Below are 20,765 nucleotides of genomic sequence, written 5' to 3'. Positions count from 1 at the left end.
TAGAAGTCTGAGGCCTGGGTGTCAGCAGGGTTGGTTCCTGCTGCCAGCTGGGAAGAAGAATCTGTCCCAGTCCTCTCCCCTGGCTTCTGGTAGTTTGCAGGCAATCTTTGGCACTCCTTGGCTTCTAGATACATCAACCCCTGATCTCTACCTTGATGTTCGCATATGTTCTCCCTATGGGCATATCTCTGTATCCCAATTCCTCCTTTCCTTTTTTTTTTTTTTAAATATGGAACGCTTCACGAATTTGCGTGTCATCCTTGCGCAGGGGCCATGCTAATCTTCTCTGTATCATTCCATTTTTTTAGTATATGTGCTGCCGAAGCGAACACCAATTCCTCCTTTCCATAAGGACACCAGTATAATTGGATTAAGACTCACTCTAGAGAACTTATTTTTAACTTGATTACCTCTATAAAATCCTATCTCCAATCGGGCCATATAATGAGGTCATGGGGGGTCAGGACTTCCACATATAAATGGAGGGGGGTGGTAATGCAGTTCAACCCATAACATTGACGAAGAAACAAAGACCCAAAATGGATAGTCCAGTATTTAGGAAGAGCAGGACATAAATCCAGCAGACATTGACGACTTGTTTGATGTGTTTTGAAAGAAATGTGCAAAACACTTCTTTTGAAATTCCAGACTAAAGCAATTCTGGCCGAGTCCTTTTATGAACCTCAAATTCAGCCCAGATTCATAAATCCTTGAAGAAAACCCAAGCCAATTTTGGAGTTTCCGACAAGATTCAGAGGCTGAATGGATCAGACAGGTTTTGTTTGGTATTTAGGATTATTGACTCTAACCTGAAACTTAATGCAAATTCATGGGATGCAAACTCCCTACAAATTGAAGAGAAGCAAATCCTAAAGGCCCGTGAGCCATCTGGAATGCACATGCTCATGTTGAGGCTTTCCCATCGCAATAACACGGTGGGGACGGGAAGGCCAGGCTGGCAAGTCCTCACTGTCACCAACTCTATAACGTGGTGCTTTTGCATCTCATGGGAATTTGAATCATTGGTGATTCGAACTGAATCAAATGGTGCGACACAGAGGTAAGAACAAAGTGGCACCTTGTGGGTAATATTCTAAACAATGTGAAGTCCCCCCTTCAATGTAAAAACTTGTCGATGCTTGCAAAATTTCAAGATGGGTGGGCTGAGTGACCTGCAGACCGCATGTGGGTTCATGCCTAGGAAAGTGTTGCTTTGAGTGGTTAACAGAAACACTGGCAGTCTTTGGTCAGCAGAAACCGTCACTCATGTACACCCAAGCCTCCACCAGGGGTTTCTGTAGCGGTTGTGCCCTCACTTTAAATGTGACAGTTGTTAAGAATTAAAATATTTTGGGGCACCTGGGTGGCTCAGTTGGTTAAACGTCCATCCAAGTCTTGATTTCAGCTCAGGTCATGACCTCAGGGTCCTGAGATGGAGCCCGCAGTGGTGAGTCGGCTTGAGATTTCTCTCTCTCTTCCTCCCTCTCCCTATGCCCCTCCCCCTGCTTGTTCTCTCTCTCTCTCTCTCTCTCTCTCTCTCTCAATAAATAAATCTTTTTTTTTTAATTAAAATCTTTTGAATAGTCTTCAACAGTGTCATGCCGATGTTTCCTTAAGTGATGGCACTATTACCAAAAAACCCACTGGAAAATCAGTGACTTTGGACTGGAAATTAATCCAGTCCAAAAAGCAAGGGAAGGAGTCCAGATACTAACCTTGATATACTGTATTATTAAATTAGGAGACAGTATTGTGTGAACGATGTAAGGCTAAGAGAACAAAAGCACTTCGCGCAAAAATAGCCAAAATAGGTTGTGGGGCTTTCCACTTTGAGAATATATCCCCTCCACTTTACCCATTCCGGTGGGGAAATTACCTTCCCTTCTGAAGATTTTAATTATGCAAAGCCTTCAGGAATATGTCTCTTGAATGAAAGGCCACCATTCTGCATTTTCTTAACAACTTCATTGAAATATAACTTACTTACAATGAGATTCACTCCTCCTAAGTGTACAATTCAGTGATATTAATTAAATTTCCTGAATTATGGGGCCATCAGCGTAATAAGCTTTAGAGCACTTTTATCACCCCCAGTAAGATTTCTCATGTCCATTGGCAATTAACCCCCTTTCCTACCTCCAGGAACCCACTAATCTACTTTTTGTCTCCTTAGAGTTGTCTTTTCTGGACATCTCATACAAATGCAATCATACAACACATGGTATTTTGTGTCTGGCTTCTTCCACTTGGCATGATGGCTTTGAGTATGCCCATGTTGTACATGTATCAGTATTTCACTCCTCTTTATTTCTGAATGGTATTCCATTGCATGGATCTTGGGTTGCTTTTAGGCTTAGGTTTAGATGGCCCAAAGGCATCGCCACTTCTTACCATGTGTGCCAGCTGTATCTCTAAATAAGTATAGTAGAAAGTACCCCAGTATGGCCACCAGCAATTCTTCCCCTCCATCTGCACTCTTCTTACATTAGAAGATGGAGTCTACTTTCCTTTCTTCACTCTGTAATCGTGACTGCCCTGTCCCTTGGCTTATCCAACAGATGTAACAGCAGTGATGTCCTGACACTTCTGAGCCCAGTTAAGAGAACTGGCAGCTTCTGTTTCCTCCTCTTGGAAACCAGCCATCATACTGCAAAGAAGTGAGGCCAACTACTGGATGATGAGACATCACAAGAAGAGAAACTTTCAACAGTAAGTGGCCTTCTCAGGAGTTCCAGCCCCAGCCGAGCTCCCAATTGAATGCAGCTCCATGAGTGACTGCAGTTACACCAAATGGAGCTGAGGAACCAGCACACTTAGCCCAGGCAACCCATATAATGAGACATAATAAGTGACTAGTGGTGTAAGCCACTCTGTTTTGGAGCAATTTGTTACATAGCAATAGGCAACTGAAACATCACAATTTAATCAAAGTCTTTCTCTTGCATTTTAATTCTTGTTGATTTTATTCTTTTTGACTTTTTACGGTTGTATGTCTCCTCTTCCAAAAGATTTCTCATGGATGTTGACTCCAACATCACGTCCTTGGCTATATGTGATATGCTGAAGAGTAACATGTTAGTCAACCTGCCTTCTGATATTTATATGCTGAAACCTTGAAGCAAATTTTTAAATGCTCTGAAAAGAATCTACTGGAAAGCCCTATAGAAATGGATTCTCCATCCTCCCCTCCTCTCTTTCACCATGATGGATAAGGAATCAGTAACCAGCTGCTCCCATAGCAGTGTACATGTTAATTTGATAATCTCACCAGGAAAACTATTTCAATAACTCAATTAAGTATCTCCTGAATTTTTATTAAAGGAAAAACAAACATGCTATAAACACTGTGCACAAAGACACAAATACTATCAAAATATAACCCTTACCCTCAAAAAGTTTAGAAGACAGTTCCAAAAAAAAAAAAAATTTTTTTTTTAATCTAAAAAAAGTCATGTCAGGATCCCTGGGTGGCGCAGCGGTTTAGCGCCTGCCTTTGGCCCAGGGCGCGATCCTGGAGACCTGGGATCGAACCCCACGTCGGGCTCCCAGTGCATGGAGCCTGCTTCTCCCTCTGCCTATGTCTCTGCCTCTCTCTCTCTCTCTCTCTCTCTCTGTGTGTGTGTGTGTGTGTGTGACTATCATAAATAAATTTAAAAAAAATTAAAAAAAGTCATGTCAATATCAGATTAACATTCAATCAGCCTACACTGGAAATACAAAATTAGGTAATTTTAACTTACGCAATGTTATCTATCAATTACATTTCAATAAAATCTGGGTGAATGCCTCCCTGCCCTTACAGACAGCCATCCCACCCTCTCTCCAAGTATTCAGCCTGGGAGTTATTGTCTACAACCTGGCTAATCAGAGGACTGTAACCTTCTGGCCACAGTAAGTAAATTCAGGGATGATCATGTGACCCAATCACAGCCAATGAGACATGATCACTAAACTTTTGCTGGGACTGCCAGAAAGAGGTACTCTTTTTTTTTCAACTTGATTTAGAGTTATTAACAACCATCTTGCCACCTCAGGGGGAAAGCTGGTCTTAGAAGAAAAATATATTTTAGGAAAACAGAACTGAGGCTGTCTAGAGAAATCGGGCCCTGATGGTATCAAATGAACACACTGAAAGCTGGTCCCTGCTCTAGACTTTTCAATTCTGTGAGCAAAACACACAAACACGTACACGTGTGGAAAGACACATACCTTTTATTGCTCATGCCAGTTTGAGTTGAATTTTCTGTCACTTGTAACACAACTTTCTCCGAAGCATGTTTCTCATCAGTAAAATGAGGATAATACTCACTACCAGGCTTTGGTGGGGTCTTAGCTTACACTTTTAAAGTATAAACAGAATACCGGACCAAAAAACATTTTCATTACCAGATATGCCTGTTCCGTGTTCAGGAACTTCTGATCCCATGTGTTCCACAGAATTCTTCATTTTGTAGAATTCTTGGTAACCAGATCAACAAAGTTCTGTTTCAATGAGCCGTTTCTTCCTTAGGCCACAAAAAAAGCTTCTGCAAATAAAATCCTATGTTAAAAATTGTGTTTGTAGAAAACACTTCACCTGTGATACATGCGAATGTGCTTTGGAAATGAAATTGCCTAGGAAATTCGTTGTTGATCTCTGGGTGTATTTCCATTACTACTAATTAGTTAAAGTCTAAGTTCCTTCTACTGTCTTGATCTTGCGACTTGCTGTTCAAAACAGACACAGCCATGTGGGGAGCCAACAATGAGAGCACTTGGGTCTTTATTCAAATGGCAGAAGATTTTCTTTTCAATAACCAATTGCTCATTTTACTTCTAGAATTCTCTGTGTCCTTCATTTCTGCCTCTCCTTTTCATGACTCCTTAATCCAGCCTTGAAATCTGATTCTTTGATTTGATTCATCTGCAGTATTTATTCCTCATAACCACTACCAGTGCCTTTGCAGAAATTCATCATCCGATGCCCGTGGACATTAGAGAACAGGAATATAAAAAATTAGCAAACAGAAGCAATATTTCGGTATGTGAATTCTATCTCAATAAAGCTGTTACTTGGAGGGGAAAAAAATGAGTAAATACTGATCCAGCCCTCCAAGAACCAACAGAGAGCCGTATACTGCTCCTTCCCAGAAACAAAATGTGTCCAGGGTGCATCAGCACGAAGGATGGTGATATTCTTCTCTCCATATCCAAATAAAACCCAGCAAACCCTCCTTCAAGTGTTACCAGTGAGGCATGTGGAATCGCAGTGAGTAGATTGAACTGATAAAGGCATTTTATCTGCCAGCATTTAAATGTGCCCTTTAAAGACTAAAATCAATTCCAACGTCCCTATTTATACTCTGGTGGTACCCATGTGCATTATAGCAAAACAGCCATTAGGAAAGAAGCTTTGCATCTTTCCACATAAGCCAACATGATGGCAAATTATGATGTGGTAATTAAATCAGAACCATACATAAGAAAAACTATATCGTGGACTGGATCTATTCAAAGCTACCTTCTTTTTAAATTTAATTTTCCATTCCATGTTTTGTTTCATCCCACCTTGCCCGTGTACTCTCCCTGCAACTCATTCTCGAGCTCAGCTGGACTTATTGCTACTTAGACTGGCAGATACAACAGTGAAAAGATGATGTCACCCCTTAGCCAAATTGCACTATTATTACAGAACCGCATGTACTCTCATTCATTTATCTCTGCTGACATCGCTCCACGGGAAGGTTTTCCAGGGCAGATGTGAGCTCCCTTGGCAACAGAAGTGGTGGAGAATGCACATTCATTTTAAAATCCTGAGAGGTAGAATTTAGTACATCTTGACTCTTTGGAAGTATATTGTGAACAAAGGAGACACCTAATGTCCTCAAATGTGTTCTGATTAAAAACCTCCATCTTGAGCATGAAACCACCCCCCAAATTCATTCTCATCACGAAAATATTTTCTCCATCTGAAGACATGCTTTTGACCCAAAAAAATCATACAGACTAAAGCCATCTATTTGGCGAGAGTAGGTATATAGGCTAAACAATGACGATCCACTTTAGCTATCATTCGATTAAGAGTTGGGCAAAAGGGATGCCTGGGTGGCTCAGTGGTTGGGCATCTGCCTTCTGCTCAGGTCATGATCCGAGGGTCTTGAGATCAAGTCCCACATCAGGCTCCTGGGGAGCCTGCTTCTCCCTCTGCCTCTGTGTGTGTGTGTGTGTGTGTGTGTGTGTGTCATGAATGAATAAATGAATCTTTAAAAAAAAAAGAGTTGGGCAAAAATCAGTAAAAGATAATTCAGCAGATTCCACCCAAGTGTGCAAAAACAGGTTCAAAATCGCAAACAAGCATTAGAGAGACAGACAGGACTTTTTGAAGAGGAAAGCAAGCAGTTGGGGAAGTGGTATAAAACCCAGGAAATGAGAGTGAAAAGAAAACACAGGAACAATCAGGTTCATTCGAGGGATACTTTCCCCCATATCTGCTCTTCCCCCTTCTTTCCTCCCAGTTCTTTTTAAAATACATTTTCTTTCTTTTTTTTTTTTCTCTTATCTTTTTAAAAATCTGATTCATGTACACAGCAAAAATTCCAGTAGTGCAAAAGGGCGTACAAAGACTGCCCTGGACTGAGCCCACCCCCCTAAGAGTCCACCCGGGCCTGCCCACAAAGCAGGCCCTGCTACCTTCTCGAATGTCTTCGTGTGCGTGCACCACGTGCTCCTGAGCCGTCCAGGGAGCCTGTGGATGCCCCTCAGAACAATGTTTGACAACACGTAGGATCAAAATACAGAGGATTAAAAAGAATCCAATTCTATTGAACTAGGTTCCTATCTCAGAAGCACTTGGGGTTCCCTGGGCTCCAGGATGGGAGCCTCTGCTCTCAGTCTCCACACAGACAAGCATATTTCTAGGCATTTCTACCCTTTCCCACAAAGGGCAGCATCTCCTCTGGAGCAGGTCCAGCGGGAGCTCTGCCCAGGTGGCCTGACCGGTGCACCTGCCGCGCTCGCCCTCCTTGGCGGAGAGCCTCCCACCCTCCCTTGCACCCTGCAGCCAGCACAGGGGAGCAATACACGCCCCGCGCTCCCGGCATGGCCAGGCTACAGCTGACGTGGAGGAGACCTGGACACCTTGCTGGGCTGTTGTCCCTCGCCCTTCCCCATCCCCACATCCCTCCATCCCCCCCTTCTCCTGGGAGCAACCCCTGCTTGAAGCACAAGAATTCTGTCTCTCTTTGCTTCTAGAAACCCTGATCCCAGGCACTTATTTACCATCCATCCCTTACCTTGATGTTCTCGTTTACTGATTTCTTGGAGAAGTTTCCATATCTGGACATACGGATGTGCCACATTCTTTTAATGGTCTCATACTATTCCATTAAATGGATTGGGCATGATTGATTAATTGAGCACATTTCCAGCACGGTCCTTTCCAGAAGTTCCTCTCTGGGGACTTAAAAATCTAATTTTTACACATTTAAATGTCATTACAGCCTCGCCATATCTTAAGGATCTAGGTAGTTGCTGAGGAGCCTTACTTCAGCCTCACCACCTGTGACCTACATGTAGTCCCTTCCTGTCTTTTTGGAAGAAAATTTTATTCTCAAAGCAATCGATTTCCAAATTTGAGGAGCTGTACCCATTGGGGACGCCTGGGAGGCTCAGCGGGTGAGTACCTGCCTTCAGCCCAGGGCGTGATCCTGGGGTCCTGGGATTGAGTCCCCCGTCCAGCTCCCCACAGGGAGCCTGCTTCTCCCTCTGCCTCTGTCTCTGCCTCTGTGTGTCTCTGGTGAATAAATAAATAAAATCCTTAAAAAGAAAAAAAGACTCAGCTGGCCCCACAGCCGGAGCATCTTAGCGCCCCATCAAGGAGCCTTCTCCATTCTAAACAGCAGAAAAAGTAGGAGCTGCAAATGTTCACCTAATGGACAAATGTCCAAAGGAACTTGGGCCTTCAAAACACTGGGCCTCCCTGCCTCCCTCCCTGCCTGCCAGCGAGAGGGGCAGATGCCTCTGGAGTGTGGCAGGAACCCCTAGCCCCTGGCTGCCTCACCCATTGCTGCCTCCCAACACCAAACACTCATCCTCAACAGCACAGTCGGAACCCCAAGGGGCAAGAAGCACTTTCCTCTCTGCCTCCCCAAGCGAGGGCGGATCTGGGCACCTAGCTAGCTCAGTTGGGAGAGCACACGACTCATAATCTCCGGATGCTGAGTTCAAGCCCCCCGTTGGACATGGAGCCTACTTTAAAAAAAAAAAAAAGTGGATTTGCTCCCCCTCCCACCCTGGGTAGCACTTGTCATGGCATCAATTTGAGGCTGAACAGCACCTTCTGAAGAGCCTCCCCAGCTGCAGGAATTTCCCACAGTCTCATTCCACTTCCCCTAGACTGAAGCCAGAGACTTCAGACGGAGACTGAACCCAGATCAGGGCAACAGGAGGAAGCAGGTGCTGCTCGGGACCCACTTTCGGGCCAGGAAGGAGGCAAGGGGCTGGGGGTCAGGGGACCCCAACACTGGCAGTGGTGGTGAGGGCCTCTGCTAATGTGCTCAGTGGTGCGAGTCCCCTTACACTGGAGACCCAGGACTGACCATTGACCTTTGTTTCTCTTTCCCTCACAGGTGTCACCTTTCTCCAACCAGAAAAAAAGATGCTTGGTTTCACTCAACAGCAGAGAAATGCAAAACAAATCCAGAGAAATATTTTTTTCTCCCTATCAGACTGGCAACATTGGTGCAAATGTCCAATGACTACGTCCTACATTGGTGCAAAAACGAGGGAAAACACGCTGCCAGCGGGACAATCAACAAGAACGACCTCTGTGAGGAGAAGTGGGCCATTAACTGGCACGGCCGAGATGAGAAACTCCTAACCCAGCAATTTCACTAACAGGAATTTATCCTGTAGATCGGAGCCCAGCAAACCTTTTCTCTAAAGGGCCAGGAAGTGGGGCCTGGGTGGCTCAGCTGCTTAGGCATCTGCCCTCGGCCCAGGTCATGATCTGAGCATCCTTAGATCCAGGCCTGCAGCTCCTGCTCCTGCTCCCTCTCAAGTAAATAAGTAAAATCTTAAAATGGGGGGAGAGGGGGCAGGTAGTAAATATTTCTGGCTTCCAGGCCATGCATTGCTATTGCAACTACTCACCTCCGCGGTTGTAGCATGAAAGCGGCCACAGATGATGCATAAATGACCAGGCGTGGCTCTGACCCAATAAAACTGTATTTATAAAACCAAAAGGCAGTTTGGAAGCGGCCCACGGGCTGTAGATTACCAACCTCTGCTAGGTGTTCTAATAAATATATACAAAAATATGTATAGTGTATTTTTTTAAGATTTTATTTATTTATTCATGAGAGACACAGAGAGAGAGGCAGAGACACAGGCAGAGGGAGAAGCAGGCCCCCTGCAGGGAGTCCGATGCGAGACTCAATCCCGGGACCCCGGGGTCACACCCTGGGCTGAAGGCAAATGCTCAACCCTGGGCCACCAGGGCTGCCCCATATACTGTATTCTTCATAGCAACAGCCTGATAATGGAGACCACTTTGATGTGCATCAAGAGTGGAGTGGATTGAAAACATTTAAATAAAAAATAATAAAATTTAAAAATAAAAGTAAATTTTTTTTAAGTTTTGGGTTTTTTTTTAAGATTTTATTTATTTATTCATTAGAGACAGAGAGAGGCAGAGGGAGAAGCAGGCTTCCTGCGGGGAGCCTGATGCGGGACTCGATCCCAGGACCCCAGGATCACGACCTGAGCCAAACACAGATGCTCGACTGCTGAGCCACCCAGGTGCCCCCTTAAATTAAATTTTTAAAAGAGTGGACTGATCAGTAAGTTATACTACCTCTTCCAGTGGACTACTTGCAGCCAGTAAAAAGGAGGCAACTCTGTCTGCACTGATTAGAATGATACCCAAAATATATCAATTTTTTTAATGCAAGGTAGAAAACAGGGTACAGTATGCTTCCATTTTTTATTTAAAAATGTATAAATGTATATGTATGTATTTGCTTATCTAAGTAACACATATCTGAAAAGACACACAGGAAGCTGGAGAGGGAAACCACATGGGGAACAGGAGCGTGAGGGAAACTTTTTTTCACCATCTGCCCTCTTGTGCCCTTTGAATTACATACCATGTGCTTCACCAATGAAGAACGAATAAATACAAATGAATTTTTTAATCGCATCTGCACGTTTAGGACTGTTCTGGATCAGCAGGTGTAGGCAGAAAAGTGAAGTGGGGCTCTGGGCAGCAGGCCTAGCTATTTCCAAAAGTCACCTCCTCTGCCCAGAGGCTATGGTGTCTGTCAAAGAGCATCCCAGTGGGCATTGGGGGACCCAGCTTCAAGTGCAGCCTCTCTGCCGTCCTGGGCCAGTCAACCTCACTGCTCTGATCATCCCTTTTCTCTTCTGTAAAACGAAGGCAATGGTGCTTTTGAGCTTCATAATATAAAATAATATTACTGTTATCGGGGGATCACTTACCATCTCTGGGCCTCTTTCCTCGTCTCCAAAATCAGAAAGTTGGACACACTGGGACTTTTCACTCTCAAATGCACGATTCCATTAATAAACAAAGTTGTCGTTTACAAGACTTTAGGCAGAATCATCAAGTTGGCAGCTAGGAAGGATCTCTTCATGCTTATCTGAAGGGAACGACTCCCAAATCCAAAACAGAAAATAAGATAATCTGTTTGCGCCTAGAGATCCCGTCCACCCTGGAGTTGGGAAAGGTCAGCCTTCTTCCAAGGGCACCACTTCTCTCTCCTTGGCTTGGCCAACACACCAGTCATCACAGCCCCGCACCTTTTTGTGTTTTTTGTTGTTTGGTTTTGGTTTGGGTTTTTGGGGTTTTTTTAGCTGCCACTGGATGTAGAACAACAGCCTGTTGGAAACAATTTAGGAAACCATTTAGGAAATGTCAGTCACAAAGAAATACACTAATAGTGTCAAATAATAGATTCATGAGTGCTGGCAGGACTAAGAAATGGAGGGACCCAGCTCAGCAGGGCCATGGAGGGATGGCCATTCCCTGTCCCAACTTCTGGCCTCTGCTGAGAGCTAACCATTTGTATTGTTTCAGGAAATCCAGGGAGATAACAGGATGATGATGAGGAAGACTAGGGTTGCACGCTCCTCCTGTTTCTGAGAATTTCTGGTTATTGTTAAGCCAAAGTTTGGAGAAGTTAAACTGACAGGAAATAACGACACTTGTTGAGTTATAAGGTGGCACATGTTGTGAAATCCTTTTTCAGAGAAGGCCAGTACAGGAGAGTGTGCTGATGTGATAAGGAGCCGAACTCCTAAGACCATCTCAGCTAGTGGAAGTCTCTCTCCTTTCCTTCCTCATTTCCATGACCTTGGGAGGATACACTCAGGTGCCTAGAAAAGCACGTTGCAAAGATTCCTCGTGTCTCTGACTTAAAAGAAACTTTTACTCTTGAATAAGCCACTCTGGCCTCTCAATCTTAGAACTAAAGCAGCTTGTCAAATCTAAGAGATTTAAACAAATCGCAGCCTCTACCTGGAAATGCAGAGAGCACAGTGAGGATATGCGCCCCAAAATGCTGGGCTGGGACAGGGTGGAGGGAATGGGGGGCCTTGAGGCAGCAGCAGAAAAGGAAGGTGAGACTTCAAAAGTGAATTACAGAATTGCACTTTCTCTTTGAGAGATGGGAGGAAATATTAATTAAATGTAAGTCACAGTACATCGGGGTTTGGAAAAATTTTGGTGGAATATGGGGCAACTGGAAAGAGGGTGGAGAGGATCCCTGGGTGGCTCAGCGGTTTAGCGCCTGCCTGGGGCCCAGGGCGTGATCCTGGAGACCCGGGATCGAGTCCCACATCGGGCTCCATGCATGGAACCTGCTTCTGTCTCTGCCTCTTTCTCTCTCAGTCTGTGTCTCTCATGAATAAATTTAAAAAAAAAAAAAGAGGATGGAAATGAATAAAGAAAAGGACAAGAAAGAAAAAGAAAGTGAATTCAGTACAAGAATTTGCTATGGAGGGACACCTGGGGGGCTCAGTGGTTGAGCATCTGCCTTCGGCTCAGAGCGTGATCCCAAGGTCCCGGGATCGAGTCCTGCATTGGGCTCCCTGCGTGGAGCCTGCTTCTCCCTCTGCCTGTGTCTCTGCCTCTCTCGGTGTGCCTCTAGTGCATAAATAAATAAATAAATAAATAAATAAATAAATAAATAAAATCTTTAAAAAGAAAAAAAAAGAATTTGCTCTGAGAAACATAAATACCGTATGACTTTATTTGTGGAATCTAAAAAACAAAACAAGCAAACCAGAAAGACAAATACAGGGAACAAGCTGTTGGTGGGATGAGCAAAATTGGTGAAGGGGATTAAGAGGTACAGACTTCCAGGTATGGGGGCATCTGGGTGGCTCAGCCGGTTAAGTGCCTGACTTTGGCTCAGGTCATGATCTCAGGGTCCTGGGATCGAGTCCCAAGTCAGGCTCTGTGCTCAGCAGGGAGTCTGCTTGTCCCTCTCCCTCTCCCTCTGTTCCTTCCCCACCTCACTCGTGCTGTCTCTCAAATAAATAAAACCTTTTTTAAAAAAACAAATTGGAAAAAAATTGGAATAAAAATAAATTAAAAACAAACCAAAAGGAAAGTCTCAGGTATGAATAAGTCACGGGGATGAAAATACCTTCGTGTGCTGATAGATGGGGACTACAGTCATTGCGGTGAACATTACATAATATTTAGTACTATTGAATCCCTGGCTCGTACACCTGGAACTAATATAACATTGTCTATCAACTATATTTCAAAAATGAATTTTTTTTAAAAAGAAGGCTGTGCTGTGTGCTCACTTTGGCCATTGCCTAATAAGGAGAAAGCTCCTGATGGGAGATTTTGTGCGAGAGAAGAACTGGCAAACCATGATGAGGTAGGGGGCTGAGAGAGAATATTTGGGAGGACCGGAACCCAAGGGTGTCCTACAATTTAGCTCAGTTAGGACCCTAGCTACCTGAAAACTACATCATATCCCACAGGTGAAGGGCTCCGGCCCATAAGACTCCCCTATTCCAGGTGCCAATTGAGAGTAGGTTCCCAGATTACCCAGACCTGTATGTCATTTAGCTACAAAGTGGAGGTTCCTGTGACCTTCTGCCCCTTGGATTTGATTACTTGCTAGAACAGCTCACAGAACTCAGATAAACACTTCTGTTTACCCGTTTGTTAAAGAGTATGATGAAGGACACAGAAGAACAGCCAGATGAGATACGTAGGGGGAGGTCTACGGAGCTTCCATCTCCGTGGGGTTGGTGTGTGCCCCCCTCCCATTGAGTATGTGTTCTCTCCTCCGGAAGCTCCCCAAACCCTTTACTCCCATCATTTTTTGGAGGCTTCCTCACACAGGCATGATCAATTATTAACTCTAGTTCTGGTCCCTTTCCCATCTCAGGGGTAGGAGGTAGGGCTGAAAATTCCAAGCTTCTAATCATGGGTTGGTCTTTGTGGTGACCAGCTCCCATCCGAGATCTACCCAGGAGCCTCCTTAGAACAAAAGACCCTCCTGTCACCCAGGAAATTCAAAGGGATTTAGTACCCTGTTTCAGGAACTGGGGTAAAGGACAAATACTAGAATAAGAGATGTTCCTAACACTCTTACCATTTAAGAAATAACAAGGGTTTTAGGAGCTCAGTCCAGGGGCAGAGGCCAATATATGTTTTCTATTACTTCAACATACCTTATTTCCAATTTTATTATTTTGCAAAAATACTGCAGTATACGTCCTTTTACATGTCCCCTGGTGTAAATATGCAAAAAGTTTCTTCAACTAATGTGTAGGTACAAATAGAATCGTTGATCTCATAGCATGCTTCATTAAACTTTACAAAATGGTGCTAAATTATCTCTAAAGGCATCGTACAAGCTTACACTCAAACTCACTTCCCACAGGACATTATACGACTTTTTTTATTTTTGACATTCTAATGCATGTGGAATGCTTTCTTGTTTTAGTTTGTGTTTTCCAGATTGCTAGTGAGGTTGAGTACCTTTTTGCATGCATTTCCAATCTGTAACTTAGATCATTTTTCTATGATTTTGTCTGTTTCATATTGATTTTTAGGAGTTTCTTATACGTTCTGGAAATCACTAATTTGATAGATCTGAAAAAATATAAATTTTTAAATTTTTATCTAGCAGATTGGAAGCAAAAATATCAGTAATCTGTTCTGCAGTATGAAATCCCAGTTATATAGGTATTCTTTTTTTTAAGATTTTATTTATTTATTCATGAGAGACACAGAGAGAGAGGCAGAGACACAGGCAGAGGGAGAAGCAGGCTCCCTGCAGGGAGCCCAATATGGGACTCGATCCCGGGACCCCAGGGTCATGACCTGAGTGGAAGGCAGACACTCAACCACTGGGCCCCCCAGGTGCCCCTCCAGGTATTCTTACAAGAAGAAAATCTCACTTGATTTTCCTGAGGCACCTGGATGGCTCAGTCAGTTAAGTGTCTGACTCTTCATTTCGGTTCAGGTCACAATCTCAGGACTGTCAGAACAAACCCTGCGTCGAGCTCCACACTGGGCAAGGAGTCTGCTTAAGATACTCTCCCTCTCCTCTTCCTCTGCCCTCCCCTCTCCCTTTCTCTCTAAAAATAAATAAATAAATCCTCAAATATTTCTATTTTTTACTCTGATGCAGCAAAACTTCTACAAATGGCCAGCTCCTAGAGTCCCCAAGGATATTATGACATATGGTCCAATACAACTTGACACAACGGAAGCACCTTCCCTCAGACTTGTTTCAAACTTTCTGTACCTGTTCAGGTCCTCCTGTCTCCCCAAACAAAAATGAATGATATCCTCAAATTAGGAAAATCTGAAGAGGTTTTACTAACCAAGGAATTAATTCCGAAAGGGTGAGTGGGTGTAAGGGAGCCACGAAAGATTGTTGGAATGGAGCTGTCAGTATCCCCAAAGAGGAAAGGAGAAGGGGAGCTCGCTGCAACCTAGGAAGAGAGAGAGTGATAGGAAGTAGGCCAAGGAGACAAGAGCAGGGATGTCCTGCTGGGGGACACAACAGCCTGTGGCCACCTCACAGGTAGGAACCAGAGAAATAAATGCCCTGACCTGTATTCATCTCTCCCTCCCTTTTCATCTCCTGCAGAAAGGCAGGGAACATGAGTGCCTTTGATGCAATCCAGGCAACACAGCCTGGCATGTCAGAGAATGGTATGGGGAAAGGCAGAGAATGAAGCTAGAGAGGCACGTGGGAAAAATCCAACACCCTCACGTAGCCAAATGACTTCAGGTTCTATCCCAAGTGTAGGAAACTTAATGAAGCAATGAAATTTTTTGAAATATTTTTCTTTCTTTGAGTCTGAGTTTAAATCATGGGTCGCTAAGCCAAGAGCTTCACTTTAAACCCTACAAAGCATAGACCACTCTACACCAGGCCAGTCTAAAGCAATGTACTGAAGATCAGAAATGTTGAATAACTCACAGTTCCTTGTAAACCCAAGTGGTCTACTACAAACTTTTATTTTTTTTAATTTTTACTACAAACTTTTAAATGTTAAGGATGACTTTTTGACATTATATAGGAGTGTTTAGAACAAGACAAGTGGCAGGTCAACAATAGGGCCAGATAGGTGGTGTGTGGAACACTTCATCTCCTATTTTCCATCTTTCATTTGTAACAAAGGGAAAGATTATGAAACAGGAAAGAGTAGAACAAGTGTTTGGATGAGATACCTAAAAATCCAAACCGGTGGAGAGATTCTGAGAGCACCTGGGTTCACAACAGGAGTACAAACCTCCTGGCCCCAACAAACTACATCCTAGTCTATTACACCATCCTATATGGTGTTTAAAAAAAAAAAAACACGCTATTTGTTATCTCAGAAGAATCTTGGAAAATGGGCAGGGATGGACAATGCAATTCTCAGACATGTTATCAACCATCACTCAGAACACATAGAGAAGGGCAGGAAGCACTTTAACGTGCCTAGGAGTCAGGAAGGACAAGTCAGGAGTCAGGAAAGTCAAGTCATGATTTAATGAATTAATAGCACTTCCCTTCCTTTTTTTTTTTTTTTTTAACTCGACCAGACTGGTAAATCAGAGAAAACTGTCAACGCTGTGCTTCAGCATTTGAGCTCGAGGGTTGACAGAGATGTGTACCGTGTGAACACGATGGACGACTGTGGCCCAGATCATCACAAAGAGATATGCTGGTTATGAACCCTCATCAACCCAGAGTCTCCAGTGCCACGGGATCCTGTCTTCAGCTTGTCCTGTCCATCGAGTAGATGGACGAGCGTACAGCCAGCTTGCCTTTCCTCTTGCTCCATGACTGGGAGAGGTAGCCAGTATCCTGAATGGCAGGGTGAAGATTCAAAAGCACAACAGCCAGCTAGATTTCACAAAAAAATTTTAATTGAGGGAAACCTGAGTGGCTCAGTTGGTTAAATGTCTGCCTCTGGCTTGGGTCATCCTGGGGTCCTGGGATTGAGCCCTATGTTGGGTTCCTCATTGGGGAACCTACTTCTCCTTCTCCCTCTGCCACCCCCCCCCCCCGTGCTTGTGCCCTTTGTCTCTCTCTCTCTCTTTCTCTCTCTCTCTCTCAAGTCAATAAATTCATATTTTTTTTAATTTTGGGATGCCTGGATTGCTCAGTGGTTGACTGTCTGCCTTTGGTTGCCTGCTTCTCCCTCTGCCTGTGTCTCTGCCTCTCTCTGTATATCTCTCATGAATAAATAAATAAAATCTTAAAAAAAATTTTTTTTTGATTCATGGGGCCCTTGGGTGGCTCAGTTAGTTAAGCATCTGCCTTCGGCTCAGGTCATGATCTCGGAGTCCTGGGATCAAGCCCTGCATTGGGCTCCCTGCTCAGCAGAGAGCCTGCTTCTCCCTCTCCCTCTGCTGCTCCCCCTGCTTGTGCTCTTGCTCTCGCTCTTGCTTTCTGTCAAATAAATAAAATCTTTTAAAAACATTTTAATTATGGGCAGCCCTGGTGGCTCAGCAGTTTAGCGCCGCCTGCGGACTGGGGTGTGATCCTGGAGACAAGGAATCAAGTCCCACATCAGCCTCCCTGCATGGAGCCTGCTTCTCCCTCTGCCTGTGTCTCTGCCTCTCTCTCTCTGTGTCTCTATGAATAAATAAATAAAATATTTTTTTTAATTTTTTAAAAATTTTATTTTTTAATTGATTTATGATAGTCACAGAGAGAGAGAGAGAGAGAGAGAGAGAGAGAGAGAGAGAGAGGCAGAGACATAGGCAGAGGGAGAAGCAGGCTCCATGCACTGGGAGCCCGACGTGGGACTCGATCCCCGGTCTCCAGGATCGCGCCCTGGGCCAAAGGCAGGCGCCAAACTGCTGCGCCACCCAGGGATCCCAATTTTTAAAAAATTTTAATTGAAATAAACGTAAAACACTACCCTTATATTCTTTAATGCATAAGAACAGAATCAGAAAAACATGACTGGCTTCAAAGTAAATATGATGGGTTTTACCTCTTGCTATTATTTCTTCCTTCTTCCAAAAGTGACCAAAACAACAGTAGATGAATTTTTTTTTAATAAAAGCATAAATCCACAGGAACAAAGAGAGAGAGGAGGAAAAGAGGACGGGAGATAGAAAGCAAAAATTTGAAATATGAAAAGCAATAGTCACCAAATTGGCAAAGCCCACCTCCGAAGCATCTACAAAGAGGGATGCCCCCGAGAATGAAGCAAATTCACCCCGAAGATTCCTGAACCAGGAGGCCCAGCGAGGACCGAAGAAGGGAAAGGTGGAGCACAGAGTGAAACGTAGAACTAAGTGAAGATATGAATGGGATGAGCTGCTTGGGGAGTGTTTCCATTCGCTGAGGAGGTTTAAGCAGAAGTTGGACAACCACTAATTACATGTGTTATCGAAGTGATTCTTGGTAGAGATTTGGCTCCAACGACCTTTAAAGTCCCATCACCTCTGATTCAAATCCTGTAATTCTCATTGTGTAGACCGGCCTCCAGGGGGTTCTAATAGCTTGTGCATGCGGTTCCTATAGGTGGCACTGTAGCGTAAGATAAACAGCAAGCAGCACCTCCTCCTGAACTCTCTCCTAGGCTGCAGTAGAGCATATATACTTGGTAATACATAATACCCAGAATGTTCCTGAATTTTAAAAAATCAGAGACCTGAACCCATAGATTCAGAACACCTAGGCACAAAAGTTCTAGTGACTCATGAACCTGGGTGTGCATTAGTTTGTCATCCTTCCCAGCTCTGGCCATCAGCCTTATTTCATATCTCAGCTGTGACATTTCTCTTCCACCTATTTGTCACTCTTGGACAGCAAAATAAGTGATAACGCAAAGCAACTGCTCCTTCACATCCTAAGTGTCTTGCTTCATTAAGTGCACCTTTGACTTCAGAGCTCCTGGGAGGGTGGGGCCCTACAAGCTTTTTCCCCCTTGATTTTAAAAAAAAAAAAAAAATGATGTAGGAAAGATTTGGGGCTTTGGAGCCAATGGCCAAGAAAGAATTCTTGAGATGACTTGGGTGTAAAAAAGTGGTTTTATTAAAGTACAGGGACAGGATCCGTGGGCAGAAAGATCTGCAATGGGGTCATGAGGAAGGGCCCAGGATATACTTTCAAGTTGGGAGTCGGTTAGGAAGAGCGGAAGTCTCGGGTTAGGGAATCACAAAAGTCTCTAAGGAATTTTGGAAGCAAGGTTTCCAGGACCTTGAGGAGGTTAGCTGTCGTGAGGAAAAGGTCCTTTAGGGACGCCTGGGTGGCTCAGTGGTTGAGCATCTGCCTTGGGCTCAGGTCGTGATCCTGGGTTCCAGGATTGAGTCCCACATCGGGCTCCCTGCATGGAGCCTGCTTCTCCCTCTGCCTGGGTCTCTGCCTCTCTGTGTCTCTCGTGAATAAATAAATAAAATCTTAAAAAAAAAAAAAAAGGAAGAGATCGTTTAATACTGGCTAATAAGCCCTTAGTCATGAGACCCTTCATATGTATATTGGCATACCATGTGCTTGGGGGATGATTGCCCCAATCATGGGGGCACCGTGGGGGTATCTTGGGAGGTAGAAATAAAGAAAGTTTCTAAAGGAATTTTTATGTGTTTGAGTAGACTTACAGGATCCTGGGGTTTGGGCCAAGATTGCCTTTAGCCCTTAGCAAAGAATTAACATCGAGGCAGCTGAGTTCCTAGAGGAATGTCCCTCTGCCTGTTTCAAGGACTTGCCAATGGGCTGTAAGAAGGAAATTTAATTTTTCTTTCACCTTTGTTTCCCACATCGGTAACAATAAATAACAAAACGAAAAACTTACTTTTCCAGCACAAGTTCAGACCAGCGCCTCAAATACGATTGTCTCTGGCTCTCCTGTGACCCTCTCTCTGTGGCCCTTTCCACAGCTAAAGGAGATTTATGCTTTGCTTCTTATGAACTAATCACTTAACATCTAGCCCTCCTTGACAAATTTATTCATCAAAGCTGTAAATGTGGTTTCTTTATTTCTCTTATCTGTTTCAGATTTACAAGGTCCATGGGGAGTATTTGCTCCTCATCAAGGAATGTCTCCATCAATTCCATAGATTCAGAGAACTCTGCTCCTATATTCAGGTCTCAATTCCATGGAAACTTCCCAACATTAAGGAATCTTTTCTTGAGAGATATCACGCGTGTGAGCAGACCGAGGGGCAGAGAGAGAATCCCAAGCGAACTCTGTGCTGTGTGGAACCAGACGTGGGGCTCGATCCCATGACCCCAAGATCATGACCCTAGCCAAAACCAAGAGTTGGCAGCTTAACCAACTGAGCCCCCAGGTGCCCCACATTAGGAATCTATAGAACTGTCAAATACATTCGCTTTGGGCAAAATTTACCTATGGGCTTTTCAAACCATGGATTTATTTTTTTCTAAATGCCATTAGTAAACTCTACAACCCAGACTAGACTGCCCTTTTTTGTTAGATCTAGTGTGCCTGACAAAAAATTGAGTTGAGTAGTAAAAAAAATTCCACATTCATTCTTTCAGTGATTAGATTTTCAATAGAAATGGTATTGTTGGGATCCCTGGGTGGCGCAGCGGTTTAGCGCCTGCCTTTGGCCCAGGGCGCGATCCTGGAGACCCAGGATCGAATCCCACATCAGGCTCCTGGTCCATGGAGCCTGCTTCTCCCTCTGCCTGTGTCTCTGCCTCTGTGTGTGTGTGTGTGTGACTATCATAAATATATAAAAATTAAAAAAAAAACTAAAATCTTAAAAAAAAAAAAAAAAGAAAGAAATGGTATTGTTGGGGCACCTGTCTGGCTCAGCTGGTGGAGCACGTGATTCTTGATCATGAGGTTGTATGTTGGGGCCCCATGTTGGGTGTAGAGATTATTTTAAAAAGAAAGAAAGAGAAGAAATGGCACCCTTGCCCCTATTTCAAGTATATGTCCTAACTGCCTTGGTCAGCTATAAGCACAGGCCTACCAATATCTGACTGAGCCTGGTTGTCCGGCAGCATCCTCTTTATCAACTTGATCTGAAGAATATGCTGTCATAGCTCACAGCATTTGCCATCTGTCCTAATTCGCATACCCACCTTCTAGACTTGGTCTTCCTGTCCTTCTCTGGAGAGAACAGAAATAATTTATTTTATATTTAGAGAGCAGTTATTAGGCATTTACAGAAACAATTTTGAATTGTCCCCCAGAAAGAAGGGTAGGACCTGGCTAAGTCGTCGTCCAACTGAATTGTTTCTATGGTTTCAAAACTGTTCTCAGCATTTCCAACATTATCTGCATATCGCTAAACAGAAACTTTCGAAGGA

General features: G+C 43.9%; 1 non-coding gene across 1 annotated transcript; it reads right to left on the bottom strand.

Annotated features, from left to right (window-relative positions):
• Positions 1-223: 223 nt before the first annotated feature.
• On the bottom strand, positions 224-332 carry LOC129514353 (U6 spliceosomal RNA). The gene has a single exon (XR_008665414.1). It is a non-coding gene; the product is annotated as a U6 spliceosomal RNA (small nuclear RNA).
• Between the last annotated feature and the right edge of the window lie 20,433 nt (positions 333-20,765).

This window comes from Nyctereutes procyonoides, unplaced genomic scaffold, assembly GCF_905146905.1.
Source record: "Nyctereutes procyonoides isolate TBG_1078 unplaced genomic scaffold, NYPRO_anot_genome, whole genome shotgun sequence".
NCBI classification, from domain to species: domain Eukaryota; kingdom Metazoa; phylum Chordata; class Mammalia; order Carnivora; family Canidae; genus Nyctereutes; species Nyctereutes procyonoides.
Note: the sequence above shows the minus strand (reverse complement) of the source record. Positions and strands in the feature narration are given on the sequence as shown.